General features: G+C 37.8%; 1 protein-coding gene across 9 annotated transcripts in view; it reads left to right on the top strand.

The window, feature by feature from the left end:
- Positions 1–15,439, top strand: part of FLRT2 (fibronectin leucine rich transmembrane protein 2) — a 62,981-nt gene that overhangs the window by 35,038 nt on the left and 12,504 nt on the right. For 2 of the 9 annotated variants that reach the window (XM_032110996.1, XM_032110997.1), the window contains exon 2: positions 5,729–5,794. The exons of 5 other annotated variants lie outside the window; for them this stretch is intronic. The gene's annotated coding sequence lies outside the window, so the exon portion shown is untranslated. Of the gene's footprint in view, positions 1–5,728; positions 5,810–15,439 lie in introns of all 9 variants that reach the window. 2 more of the 9 variants (XM_032110994.1, XM_032110995.1) reach the window with 1 other exon arrangement.

Genomic DNA, 15,439 nt, shown 5'->3' with positions numbered 1-15,439 from the left:
CTGAAAATGGGAGAGATACATTTGCATTCCTTTTTTCCTTGCTTTTTGAGCACATTTACATGAGTCTTGAGAAGGACTTTAACAGTGAGTTATCGTCTTGAGTTTGTCTTACATAGCTTTCTATGACCATTTCCACCAGAAAATCAATCCTAGGAATTCTGAGCTTTGAGCATGAACTCAAAAGCTCTCCAAGTGACTAATGTGAGCAACAACAATTAATGACACTTGCAATAATAAGCCTTCTCATAGCTGTAATTTGCAGAAGACTTTATTGTAAAATCCCAAATAATAAATGTATTTTAGAAAATCATAATATTTGAATCAAGAGCACACCAGGAACAGAAAAAGAGGTGATTTTTTTGCTATTGCCATTTTTTGTCTCCATGCGAGGACTAAGATGGCTCATTCAATCCTATGAATAGTAAAAAGAGTTGCAAGAAGTGGTGAAAGACAGAAAGGTTTTTTAACTTTGGCACAGAGCTGTCCACATGATATTGTTGAATCAAGGGATTGGGGTAATCTCCAGCATTAGCAACGTGAGGTTAATTTTTTTTTGCTCATGTAGTAAAATAACTGCCATGAATTTTATCATGTCTCATTCAGGCCACATTAAAACCTGCATGCTGTATAATCATGCTGTAATTAATCCATATGAGTCTCAATATTCCAGGTTTATATTTCTTTTTCTTTCTTCTGTGCATATTTGACATAGTATGTGCGACTATTCCTTCCGGCTTTCACTATGCATTTTTCATTCAAAACCCAAGAAGACAAATTCCCTCTGCAATTCAGAAAAAGACAGACTTGCAACTTTTCAGCATTTAAAAAACTTTTTGTCACCCACTGTCAGAGAACAAGGTAAAACCAGCATGGTCATTTTAATAGTTGGCGCTTAAAACAAAGATGGATTTGAATAGTTGCCTTGTCTTTCTGCAGTGTATGTTTGTGCTGTTCTGTCACACAGCACTATAGTTTTCAAGCTGTCTTAACCACAACATCAGGGGAAGTTGTGTGCTTGTTTCCCTATATCCTTGTAAATCATACTGTCCATTTATATGCTTTCAAGAAACAAAATAATTTCTGCAAGTGCTTTCATTAAATTGAGTTCCCCACTGGGACACCAGTCTTCTTCCCTCTACTTGTTTTGAATGACTGTCTGAGGTTGGGAGTAAAGGCTAAAAGGAAAAAACAAACCAAAATAACAAAGGTGGAACAGTCAAACCTCAGGCCATTAAGGGCCATGTCTTCAAAGCCGTGTGACAGAGCAGAGAGGACATGTGGTTTCATTGATTGAATGCAGACTGAGAGACTGAGAGGAACTTGTAACTTTTAATTTTACTTGTGCTCCAGTCTCTCTTTGCAACCCTTAAGCAAACTTATTTAACTCAGCAGAAGATCTAGCATTGTCTTTTCTAGAGTCACAACACCAACCCCAAAGGCCAAGGCAGATTTAGGACACACTTTGAGTTGTACTCATTCTGGTCTGCTTCAAGGGGGCAAGAAGGCATCCTGAAGGAAGCTCAGAATAACTGCCCAAACTAGTACAATTATGTGTACTAAATCACACACTTATGTGTGATCCTAAAGCCCTTGGCCTTACTCTTATATCCCATATATTGGGTCTTATCCTGCATTTCTTGGAAAAGTCTGAGCTGCTCAAAAGCTGTGCCAGAGCAGTTTCCTCAGTATGTGTGTTTACCACAGGTCTGTATGCCATTCACAGCTGAACCCAAAACAGCAGCCCAGTGTCTCAATTTCTCAATCTAAACTAAAAAATAAAAAAGCTTTTTGGAATTCAGGAGGAGGCTAATGATGCTTGTCATGCCGTGACTTTGCAAGGGATCATTAGCTAACCCTGGGAACAAAAGCAGCTGAAGCACAAACTCTTATCTCCCCAGAGAAAACAGGGAGGGATTCGCAGCAGGAAGAACAAACCGTATATCAGGTCCTAGCCAAGATATGGCCTTCCAGTGACAGGTTTGCCTGCGAGAGCAGGAGTCTGGGCTCTGTGACCCAGGAGGTCAGTTCCAGGCCCACCTTGCCATAACACAAATGAACCAGGGAACTAGCTTGACTCCTGCTGACAGCCATCTGGTCAGAAGCACAGTAAGTGCTGCTGGTCCAGGACAGAGCTTCCAAACCCCAAACTGGCATGAGAAAATGAGTGCTAGGGTGAATATAACTGACTGTAGCTGGTATGAGCAAAAAAAAAAAAAAAAGCCTTCAAAAAGCTAGCACATGACCATATGAGGCCCAACTTTCTGATTCTTTATTTTGAGAAAGAAAATCTAAAACCTTAAAAATTTCAAAAAAAAGTGGCAGGAAAGGAAAATGTCCCCTGTTTCTATGAGGATACTGGCTAAATGAAGTCTGTGGTACTGCTCCAAACCCTGTTTCTTTGCCTGTTGAAAACAAGCAGCAGAGAACACTTCATCTTGTTAATTTTTGTTACCTTTGTAGTGAGATATCTGGGACATCCTATCCGCGCAACTTGATGGAGAATGCTGTTTTTAGGTGCTTCGCTTCATTTTACCTTTTATTATGTTCAGGAGAGATAGAGTTGTCATAAATATTTAAGTGGGAAGCCAGGTAGGATAATTGAATTAATCAGTCATATTTACTTAATGCTCATATTGAGTTTAAGAAGCACATCCACTGGTGCTATGTCTGATTATAGGTTCTGACTTGCAACCTGATTTTACTGTGAATCTTAAGACATATAGCATGTCTTTTATGGCATCATCTCCTTGAACCAGTGGGTCCAGAAGTACTTAAGCTTGTCTTCCCTGAGATGCAAGACTTTGTGATTATAGGTATGAGGATAAGGATTGCAAATGTAAATGCTAAGGGCTGTCCAGGCCACCACAGCATTTCCAAGAAAAATTAATTACTTCATCGATTAAACAGCACCATTTAGAGGTGCAGGGGTATTCTACTTGCCATAAATTAGAAGGATGTTGTCATTTTCCATCCTGTCATTATCTACTGCTTCTGACTGTAAGGTAGTTTTCATTCTAAGAGCTTGCCACAGAAAAAATCAGTGTCCACCAAGAAGAGAGAATGAAGAGTGGAGTTTTCTTCTGTCAGTGGAGTGACACTAGTCTTGCCAATCTCCCCTTTTAGAAACATGCCTGACTGCTCCTGGCTCAGTATTTAGTCAAAGACTTGCCATCAGGAAAGAGAAGTCATCACATGCACATTGCCTCATCTTCACGCCGTTTTGGACTCTAACTGCTCTTAAGGAATAGCTTTACATTGCCACCTCATTTTTCACCATACTCATAGCCCATTCTAATGACTGATGGCTGGACACTACTGTCCTAGTCTGGATTAGAAAGGATGATGAGAAGGTGAATAATGATGTGTACAATGACATGTATGACTGTACCAAACAGATCCCGGGGTATAATTATGTTGTAGGAATAAAGCAGTGTTTGAACTCTCATGGCTTTGTTAACACTCTGAGATGATGTTTACTATGTCCTGCAGTAACTGATGCAAAAGCTGACCTGACTCCCTGAGAGAGAGGCTTAGCAAATACAACATGGAAAGAAAATAATCTTCTGGGACCACAAATTTGTAACTTCATTTTTTTTAGAGAAGAAAATAAACAATCCTTGTTTGCTGTTACCAAGAATTTACTAAGTGCCAGTACCACAGCTGTCAAGAGACCATCTCTGGATTTTATTTATTTATCTTTAGATAAATAAATAAAAAAAATAGATTGCTTAGAAAATAGGCTTTAAAAATTGTGATTGTAATTACTTAGATTAACAAAGGCAGAGAGGAGTGAAAGCTTTTGGAGTGTTCATCCATAGACAGGGGAAAGGGATTGATCAGAATGGGTGTTGACGTGTTATGGGTGGTGATAGAAGGAAATCAGACACAGGATCAGAAGAAGAAAAGACACAGTTATCCTCTGCTTTTGTTTCTTTTTATCACTATATTTATTCTGAAATTTTTTTGTGGTGTCTAATTTAGAAAGGGAGATATTTTTTCTAAACTCTCCTTACACTGAAACACAAGCAAAGTTATGGATTCTATATGTTAGTGGAAGATGAGGATCTTTCTAAATATCTTACCTCAAAGGAGGTAAAGTGGATGGTGAGCCAGTCTTCCTTCAAAGGATTGGGTTTGACGACCTTCCCAGCAGTCAAAAAGAAAATGACATAACCTAGAAAGTTCACAGACTTCATATAGACTTTATATAGCAGCTGATTGGATGACCTCTTTCACCAAAGTTTCGCTGAGAACAAAGATCCTGTTTATATCATTCAAAGAATACAAATGGAATAGAAAAAAGAAATACATTTATACGAAAATTAGAGAAATAAAAATTACAGGTGTGTTCTAACTCAAACACTAGATTCAAAACAGTCTGAGTTTCAAGGCAATACAATTCTATATACAGACACTGCAGCTTGGGTTTTTCTCTATAGGAAAGGTGCAGAGGTCATTGAAGAAAAGAATCCAAAGCATGATTATTTATTTCAGTTCTTTCTGCAGTCACTACTTCACTCTATAAAGTTTCCAGTCCTCTAAAGCTAAAGCAGAACATTGCTATTTCTGGAACCAGAACTTAGCCCTGGAAGCACATTTTTGCATCATCATTTTACCATTTTATTTTCGTACTTGCCTTAAAACCTCATGGCTTTAAAAGCAGAATAGACTGGAAAAGAACTTTTTGTTACATTTGGAATGCTCAGGAGGAAAAAACAATTGCTTGATAATACATTACTTGGTCAGTTTAGGTTTAACATTATATTTATGGTGATTAGCAACTATTCAGAATTTCAAATTGCAGAATTTGAGCTGTTTCAATACTTTTTAGTGATCAGATACATTACTGGATGGCACCATATCTAATTTCCGTCTCAAATACTCTGCAAATGTAATGGACAGGTCCATGCAAGCTGCATTTCTGTTGTTGTGCTCAGTCCCTAGTTCAGACCATAAGATATGACTGACCAAAACAAGCAATTCTCAGCTGAGACAGACCAACAGTCCATCTATCTCAGTGTTTTGTCTCCAGCAAAGACAAGAAATTGTTGGAGTTGCTTTTTGCTATCCAGTTTCATCTTGTACACATCCAGAAGTGCCTGAAACAGTGTAACTAGACATATTATGGGGTGCATCCCTTTCTCTTCTCTTAAAGGGAGCCTGTTGAAAGACTCGTAAATTGCAAAACCCTTTCCACAGAAATTTTCACTATCTGCTTTGTAAAGGAATATTTTTTGTTACCTGTTTTACAGACACCTTACTAATTTCAATGAATCTCTGTGTCTCTTGGTATTCAAAATATGATTTTCATGCAAGAATTTTCCTAATTCAATGCTTCTTGTTAGGCAGTGTGTGTCAGAAGCTGCCCAGGTGATGACTGGTATTTGCAGTTAATTTGCTACAGGTACCTATTCAAATCACCTTACATTTTCTTTTGTTCCAGTGCAACTCAGTGATTTGTGGGAAGTGAACTCAGAAAGTGACCAGAACAGCCACAGTGAATGTGTTTAAACAGTCAGTGCTTAGTCAGTCCTTATCTGTACTCTGTGCTTTAAAAGTAGTTGGTTATTAGTAATAATAATGAATGCTATTGCTTTGACAAGATTTCCTCCTTCATATATGCCCTAAGCAGAAGATTTGAATAATTATTTTTTTAAAGAGGGCTAATGCTTGAAATATTTTCAGTGAATATAGAAACAGATTTTTTTTTTTTCTCTTTTGAATACAGGATGGTTTTCTGCTTCACTGGAACAGAGGAGGGCAATATCTCCCAAGAGACTCAAAAGCCTTGAAGGTAGCTGCTGCCAGGGTAGGTTAGTTTGAGCATATGTTTGGATAGAGCATGTAGCAGCATCTCTCAGGATGTATGGTATTAGGAAATGCAGTTTATTTTGATTCAAACAGGAAGGAAAGAATTTCTAAAATAATACTTTACAGTAAACAAATTCAACTGCTGTGGGCTGAACTCATATGAGTCAATAAGTCTTATCCATTGGAATAACTGTAACTTTTATTTTTTGTCCTTTACTGCTTCACAGCACTTTTTGAGTTAAGGTCAGCTATTTGCTGAAACAGTCAGAGATGTCTAGATAGATTTGGAGTGAAATGTCTGATAAATTCTTGCCAAATCCAAACTGAAGGCATATGGGAGTGGTGGTGATGATGGGTGAAGCCTCAGATGACTTCTCCCCTTCATATTTATTCTAATCCTCAGTGCCACTTTGTTGTCTAAGCTGTGTATTCTGCATAACAAAACACAGATGCAGTAGCCCAAAGCCAGGGGTGGAGTAAAAAGGGATTTTCACTGTAAGAAAATTTTCTTTGTGTAGTCAAAGCAACATCTGCAGTTACTCAAGTTCTAAAAATCCTTTTTCCAGGCTGCTGTCCATCTCTCCATAAAGCAGAGGATTTTGATATTTTTCCTCATCTGCTCTGTTTCCACATATGCATGTGCACATCCAATGTATGCAATGAAACAGGAAGGTGCAAGCCCATGCCTGCTGTTATGCATGTAGCAATAGCAATATTTCCATGGCCATCAAAGTTGATTTGCTTTTTAGTTCCCTTGTTTTATAGCACCCTAAAAAAAAGGAACATGTAGAGATCAGAATGGATGACCAGAGGTAAAATTGCTGAAAATACCATGGATTGCATGTAAAGCTAACACTGCCTTTATACCCTACATCAATGGGTTACACAGACTATATGCCTTATTAGCAGAAGTCTAAGTAAAGAATCTGTGCGTTTAGTATGTAAAATTTTGGTGTAGACATAAATCAAAATCCAAGATTTCCCATACTTACAGAGATACTTGTATTAAGGGACCTACCTCAGTCTTTAGTCCATAGAAAAACCCATCAGCAAGCCCCCAAATCCCATAGCAGACATTTATATGAAGATCATTTAAAGTACCCAGAGGTCTGCATAGAAAACATGAGTGTCTTCTTATTTGATTCACGCAGTGACCTGAATAAATAGAGTGCTCGCAAACAGAAGAAAACAATAATTGCATTTTTGAGCAGGCATATTTTGTTGCCTGTAGAACAGCTTAAAACTCCATCTCACTTTTTCTTTACATATTTCTCCCTCTGGCCCTCTCTCAGGTTTTGTTGTGCACTGCCTCTCTGCCTTCCTGAACTCACTTGAGATGTCTAGTTTTGTATAAGCTCAAAATGCTGATAATACTTTTGTGATTCCTTGCAATAACAACTGTGCTGAAAAGTAGCACAAGGACACATATTGATAAAGACTCTGCTGCCTGGAATGATTTGGCATATGTCAGATGGAATCTGCATTTGAGCTGAAGGCAACTCCAGGCTTCTGCACCTCTTAGGACTCACTTAAAAACTACTGAGAGGGTTTAAGTGGTTTGCGAGTCTCTTGTTGGCTGTCTGCACATGGCTAAAGATCACCCACCGTGAAGCATTAATGGCAGAGGACTATGGTTTTTGCTTTACTATTGGTAGGTGTCATTTGTGGGCCTCCTGGCAATTTTGATTGACTGATGCAACCACACACAGACCTCAAAGGTAAAGGGGAGAAGTGGAAAAACAAAGTAGAATTGCATTCTGTGTTCTTTTCCATCTTTGTCAGGATTAGTTCAACATAAAGGCTTTGAACTTCACAGTTGAAATAAGCTTAGGCAAGCTCTTTCAAAAATGTTTTAGAGCATTTATTGAGAAAATATAATGACAGAAAATTCAGGACAGAGTACCAGGGCTTTATTCTGCTCTGAGCTGCTTCTTCATAAATGCACAAAGATGGCAGGCTCTCTCTTGTGTATGTATTCTGTACATTGTGGAGAAAATTAGACCTATAGCCATTATTGTATCCTCTTTTCCCTGTTCATGGTCAGAGGGCTTGTGATTCGGTATATCAGGGGAAACTCTTCACAGAATATTCAGTCCTACAGTCATCATGATGGGGCAAAAGAAAAATTGGCTGGAGCAACACATTTCCAGCTTCTGGAAATGATGTCCATTTGGCTCTGCTTTGTCTTTGAGCACCTTCTGTCTTGGCAGCATCTCTGCTCCTTCAGGAAACAAGGAAGACTGAAAAGTGACTTGAATCATAACTGCAGATGTAAACACCATTTAATCTTCTGCTCTGTCTCTTGTCCCCCAGGGAACTGAGCTGCTGTCAGAAATTAAAGGCAGATAGTAGTTTCTTGGTTGATGTGAACTGTTGCAGTCAGTGTTTAAACGTAATTGGTACTCCTTCATCCTGCAGGAACAGTCCTCTTGCTGGCTAACACTACCTGTATGTATTATTTTGTGATCTCTTAAGAGTTCTCATGAGATTCTTGTGGTTTTAACTCCACAGCTGAGAATAACTGGGTTAGAAATGTCTATTTACTATTTCTAGCTTGCTCTTATTTCTATTTGTACCTAAAACTGAAGCTGCCCCATGTTAAATTCTATACCATGCAGCCTTCTTTTCTCAAAGAACTTCTAAGGTTAAATGGGAGATCTGAATGGCTCTTGGAGAAAAGTAGTAGTGTACCCTTTCACTAAAGAAGAATCAAACCAGAGCAAAATGCCAGAAAGTTTGCTCTCTGTCAGAATCAAGACCTGGGGAGGATTCACATCCCCATTGCTGCAAAGAAATTCTTTAAACTTATCGTATTTTCTTCAATCCTTTTAATCCTCATATGTATACATTCTTAGGATATGTGCTTGACCAGCAATACTAAAAAGAGACAACAGGACTCCCTCACTGAAAATAGTTATTATTATAGAGTTACTGGAATCTTGAATGACAATTAGCAAAAAACAAATGGCAGAACCAAACAAAAGTAAATGAGGCAAAACACCTGTTAATGGTCTGTATCATTGGTAAACTCTTCTCTCCTACTGCCTCTGGTGTTTCTTTCCTCTCTGTACTCAGAAAAAACACTGGTTTTACTGGTGTCCAGTTAAATAGTGTATGAATGTTTTTCTACTGCCATAAGATAGCTACAGTTGTACCTATACCTTTAGTGTTTCATATTACTGATTTTCTTTCTTTTTTTTTTTTTATTCTGATGATATGTGGGAACATAAGTTGTTTCCTGTATGAAGTGCTCTGTGTCGTATCTGGAGCAGTGAGATTATTGCACTTTCTCCACCTGTGCATACAGAAAAGTGTAATTGGATCCCTGGGAAAAGATAACAAATCCAGATCCCCAGGTTCTTTTCAGGCACTGTTGATGCTGAGATATTGTACAGTTGATAAATAATTCAGCTATTTAGCTGAATAGGGATTTCAGAGGCTTAGCCGTACATTCTTCATCTATTATTTTAATAACTTTCCCCTTTTCTGTTAACTGGCTATCTGATGATGTAAGAATTTTGTTTGATAACCTTCTTTTTGCCCATAACAGAATGTGTCATATAAACAAGATTTGTTCTGTATCCGGGGCAAAGCTTTTGTTCACTGGCCCCATAAGTGACTACACCATACATGACAGGTTCTCTGAAGCAGTTAGGAGAGAAAACAACTTTATTAATCTTTCTTGATAGCTCTTTAGCAGTGTTTATGGAGTAGTTCTTAGAGCTGTGAAGGAGGAGCATGCTAAGTAATATTAAAATAGGAAGGAGAGATCTCCATCTGCCTTTGTTGGAAAGAGGAATGTATGATGACACTTTCAACTTTATTTATATCAAGGTGCCTAAGAAATTGAGGGGCAGCTCGTGCCATATTTTCTCTCCAAGCCATATGCTACAAATATGGAAGACAAGAATATGACAGCCTACGCTCATTTCCCTAAGATCCTAAATGAACGATACCCCACAAGGTAATGTGACGCCGTACAGGATCTCATCAATGATGTAGCAGCATGCAACACATTTAAAATGTGTCAAAATGTTGTCTCCAAAGAAGCAGTGTTTAGCCACTTAGGTCACTAAAAGCAGCTTTTTCAAATTCTCCACAGACGTTTTGCCAGGCTGCCCACATATCTCTAGATAAAAGCAAACTGTTTGCTTCACATTGTAGAATAATTTATAGGTAGGGACCAATTTGCTTGCAAAGAAACAGCAGGTTGCCATCATTTTTTCTTAACACAAAATGCATTATGCTAACCATAGTACAGAATGTATGTGTTCCAAAAGGCGAATTATCTGAAATTAATTTATTATTATTAGTTTTTCTCAAACAGTTATGTCCACTTCTGTCAAGGAAATCTGTAAGCCCTCTGGAAAACGGTCAAGAAGGCAAAGGAAGATTGTCTTTCTATTTCTTTCGCTGTGTTAAGTGCAGCTGTCCTGAGGCACATAATTCCAAAACAATTTTCATGGTTTTAAATTGTGGAATGTAAACACTATTTTACAAACACTTTTATGAAATAGAAATGTGTCAAAACTTACATTTTTGGGTAAAAAAGTCAATTTTTTATTCTTCCCTATCCATTTTTCTCTCTTTGTCTCTGGTCACAAAGGATCAGAAAACATTGGACCTCAGGCACATTTCCTATTGAAAACATTATCAAAACTGACAAATCTACATGCAAGTTTTTGGCTTCAGTAAAATAATTTATTTTAATGAAAATGTATTTTGTTGAAATGTTCCAGATAGCCTCTCATGTGAGATTCTTTTCATCTGCCATTTCCAACTTTCTCAATCCAGCTTCACATCATCACATGGTACATTGATGAATTTATGGAGTCCTAGATGAGATCCATCAAAATTATTTCACCTAAGATATGAGAACAGCTTTCGGGGATGAAAGACCAGGAAATTAATTTACTGCCATACTAAATAGACCATTCTCACTGTTTGAGAAATTTGTTAAGTTTTGAACACTGCAGCATTAGACTGGTGAAAAATTAGAGTAGGCCTTGGGGCAAGGTTAATAAAGACACCAATATCCCTTTGCTAGTGGGTGCAATACTCCATTTAATATGAGTCCTGGAGGTGATCATCTGTTCCTCTTTGCCCACTGGAGTGAAAATATCATGATGGTCACCATCTGGAGTAAACTTTCAACAATCAGCAATTTTATAATGAAAGCAGGGATATTTCATTATAAAAAGATGCTTGGGCTGTCAATGACTTTGGGCTGCCTTGAAGTACTACCCAACTCAGAAGTTCACATTGGCTAAAAACCTGAAGATCTGCACCTTTTCTTCTCCCTTGTGTTCTGTGAGGGAGTCCTGTCTGCTCATGCACGAGCAATTAAAGATTTTGCTTTTTAATTTGCTGTGTGCATACTCATTAACTTTTACTCATCTACAATTAGTTGAAATACTAGGTTTGGCTGTTTCATACATTAGAATTCAGGACTCCACAGGCAGGACATTCTTAGTGGCAGTTTTCCATTTCTAGAACTCCTAAAATGAAATTATGAATGAAATTGGGTCCATGCAAGATTAATTAATTCAGACAGTCATTCAGATCAGACTGGATGGCATGAAAAATCAAAAGATGAATTTGGATGGATATATTTTCTATTAGATGTTCTACAGTATTTCATTTATGGGTTTTATTGTTAGAAAGTAGTCTTATTCTTAAGAATATTTAATGACAAAATTTATATTTACTGATGTGTGCACAAGCAAGGACAATTTTTTTTTTGCCACAAACTGGAAATGCAGATGTTTCTGGGTGCTGAGGTTTGTTAATTTTCGCAGTCTGGTGGAGTTGCAACATCAAATTTTGAGAATAACTTCCTTCTGTTACAAATCAGTAACTGTTAAACAAACACAGGAATGAAGATAACATTAGTCTAGGTAGTCTCCACACCTGAACTTTGGCACTTCAACACGCCTTTATGGAGGAGTCTGAGGAGCTGAGCAGGTTGTGTGGCACAGCATGGTGCCTGACAGGATGACTGACAGCCTTGAATTCATGGCCCCACCTGAGACATTAATGCAATTGATCTTGTAGCTATTTCAGCCCTGCTTCCTGGAGTACAGAAGTGCTCTAGTGTTTATGTCTTGTAGTAGGTTCTCTCTCCTGACCTGTTACTGGTTCCTGTTAATCTGCACAAGAAAAAAAATCTGTTCTGAGTTTTTTTTCCCCAAAAACTTTTTTCCATTATTTTTTCTCTTTTCTCTCCCTTCCTCTTCCATGTCTCCTCATGCCTATGAAGTAATTTCACATCTGTAGTAACCTACAAGTAAAAAAATCTTGAACCATGAAGCTGGGAATAATGTTTTTATAAGAATACATGAACGTTGATTTTCCCAGTAACAAAGTCCTATACAACTCAATTTGTCAGGTAGGTAACAGAGACGCCATTGAACAAGTCAGCAGTCACAGACAGCTTCGAGGAAGAAGTGTGTGCATGTGTATGTGGACAGACAAAGTGGGAAGAAAAGAAGTCCCCCGTTTATTTATCTATTTGTTTATTCGGGGGAGAGAAAGTTTCCTGCTGGCTTAGCTCCCCCTCCTGGCAGTCAGGAATTGGGCTGTATCAGAGTCCAATAGAACCTGTACACTACCCAAATTGCCAAATACAAAGCTCTTGTTCATTATAATAGCATGCCTTTTAAAAGGGGATTTCCTGAAGCCTGCGTCCTTCTGGGCAATGCGTCCACATAATAATTTGCAGGAATGTAGCTAGAAAGAGAGAAAAGGCTCGGAGGACCAGAAGATTACAAAAGAACAAGAAGGAGAAGGATGGCATATTATGTCTTTACATCCATTGTTGCAAGATGTACCACTCTCTAAATTTTCTCCTGTCTCCACCAAGGCAGATACAAATCAATTTCACTTGCATCCTCAGGCTGCCTGATCTGAGGTTTTGAGAATAATTATAAATTCAAATTGAGAGGTAAAACCAGAAATATCCTGATCAGAGTGGAAAAAAGCACAAGAGTTCAGTTGTATACATTTGCTGAATCATTTTGCTAACAATATTGCAAAGACATTAATGCCCTTCTCTGCCAAAATAGGCTCATATAGACTTCACTGTGTCTGTAAGAGTGTACAGAGACACTTAAAGTTTCCTTCCTATACTAGCTACTGATCATTATCCTGTCATCACTACTCACTTTACAAGAGGGCGCCAAGGATAGTTTCTTCCTCTTTATCTCTTTTACTTCACCTGCTTTTCTTCGTCCTTGCCTCTTCTTCTTACATAATACACACCCACAACTATGAAGGAGCCAGAATAGAAGGCATGCAAAAGGGCTTCCTATAAAAGCATTTTGATTCCTTTGGGTCATTTTCCCTGTGCCTTTGATGCAGAGATTATAGGCTCATATTAAAATTTGAACACAAAGTTCAAACCCAAGTAACTCACAGAGAAATATATACAGTAAACTATCACCCAAGGCTCCTAATCACTTAAAAAAAACCAAACCAAACCAAACCAAACCAAAAAAAAAAACAAAACAGAAGCACTAGGATTTTCATTTATGTGTAGATATGAACTCTATGTATATGGAAAAAAGGGATTTGTCAGGTATTATTCTGTAATTTTTCTTGTTACCAGTTGATAGAAATACAAGGACATTTTTCTTAAGCACAAGGAACTCTGTTCGGGATTTCATAGGAATGGAATTAGATTTGTTTTCTGTTTGTCATTCAATTCCAGACGTAATAGCCTTGTACTTACTGTATGTTATAATTATGTAGAGTAAGATTATGACTTGATTATAACCTTGGTCTGCAGTTAAGCCAAGAAAGTTTATGCCAAATGGTTTAGTGATAAATAAGAGTCACTGACTAGTAATAGTGAAAAGAATAAGTATGATCATTTGGTTCTGGTTTTTCTTGCCTTTCAATTTAAGTTGCATGACACTCAGGTCCAGATAAATGGATGAACTGCTACGAAAAGTGGTGGTGAGTGGTTAAACTATCAGAGAAAAAAAAAAAGCCTTGGATTACTATGACCTATTTTTTATTATTTTCAGTATTCCTTGAAGGAAAGAACAGCCAAATATTCTTAATGTTATTCTCTCTGAAAAAATTTATAGCCTTAATGTTAACCATGGTTAGACTAATGAAGAGAGACAACCTAGCTTTAGGAGCACTTCAAAACTCTGTGCTTCTAACACAGGTCTGTAAGTATTCATATGCAGGATTGGCTCCATGTGCTATCTTCTCCCTTTATTCTCTATTATCTTCCCTGAATATTGCTAGGTTCTCAGGTAGCCACAGGGACTTTGACTGCATATTTGGAAGCCTGCAGAATGAAAATTGGGAAGGATGGTTCTGAGGGCAGCTTTGGAGATTCTTTAGACACCATAGGCAGAACCAGTGAGACAGTATACCAGTCAGTGAGGTGGAAAAAAGTTCCATAAGTAGACTGCTAGTGAATTAATTTTTTTTCCCCTAAATATCACAAATTTATAATTGAACAGCATTTCCAGTAATATATTTATTTCATGACTATGCACAGCAGAGTGACAAGAGCTGGCAGTTGAATGGGTGATTCTGACCCGTAAAGGTGCGACTAACAAAAAACCTTCAACATTCCCAAATTGTAGACATATGTTTTAGCTTTTAAATATCTTTAATCAAAACACCTTATCTTTTATCCAGTGCACAAAGCCAGAATTTTTCTTATCCAGCTAGCATCAGTTATGCCAAAAGGGAATTTAAAGAAGGCAGGTTTGAAAAAAGACAGTGGGACAAAAATGTTGATCAGAAATGCCTCCTAAGTTATGAAAAGAAATATTTCCATTGATTGCAGGAACTACTAAGCCAAATTTTCAGACCTGACCACCTAAAACACATGATATTTTCTCATCTATTTCAAAGTGCTTTTCTCAACTTCATTTTATCATTCCTTAAATCCTAATGGGATTAAATATCCTGGCTGCAGTAAGGCAGGAAATGTCTTACACACTTGGAAGATATAACTTGTGTCTAAGGAGGATATAGTGAGAAATAATAGCAATCAAGTGTACAGGGGAGGAAAGAGAAAAAATAACCAAATTGGTCATGGACAGATGTGTTATTATTGAGGCATTTGCTCGTTGATTTCTTTAATTTTAAGTTAATTGTGACACTTGCCTTTTTCTCTTCCTAGATTGGTTTATTTCTGACTTCAAATAAGGAAAGTTACTGACATCTATAGCTTGTGAGTCAACTGCCAAAATTTACAATCACAATAGCAAAGGACTGCCCTTAATTCCTCCACTTCCAAATTTCTACTTCTGCAAACAACCAGTAAATTTGCAGAGACGCTCAGTTCATTACTTGCAGACATACTGAAAGCAGAGAACTTGCTTTAGGAAGCCAGCATGACAGGAATTGGGGGGGGGGGGGGGGGGGGAAGTTAAGTGACTCTACCTGCCTTCAGTTTTGGCAGTTTGCTAAAGGAAAAACTGCTTATGCTTTTCCAGCCTTTTGGAATGTAGAGATGATGGTTTTCCTTCACATAGTTTCTTTTTTTTAATCAAGCAGGTTTCCAACTCTTCAATCTTTTTAATGTCTTTGGGGTAGAGATTTCCGACACAGAGACAGAACTCACTTTTGCATTAGGGTCCCTGAGATTTGCTGAAAAATA

The sequence above is a fragment of the Corvus moneduloides genome, chromosome 6 (assembly GCF_009650955.1).
Source record: "Corvus moneduloides isolate bCorMon1 chromosome 6, bCorMon1.pri, whole genome shotgun sequence".
Lineage (NCBI taxonomy): Eukaryota > Metazoa > Chordata > Aves > Passeriformes > Corvidae > Corvus > Corvus moneduloides.
The sequence above is the reverse complement of the archived record's forward strand: the minus strand, read 5'-3'. Positions and strand labels throughout refer to the sequence as shown.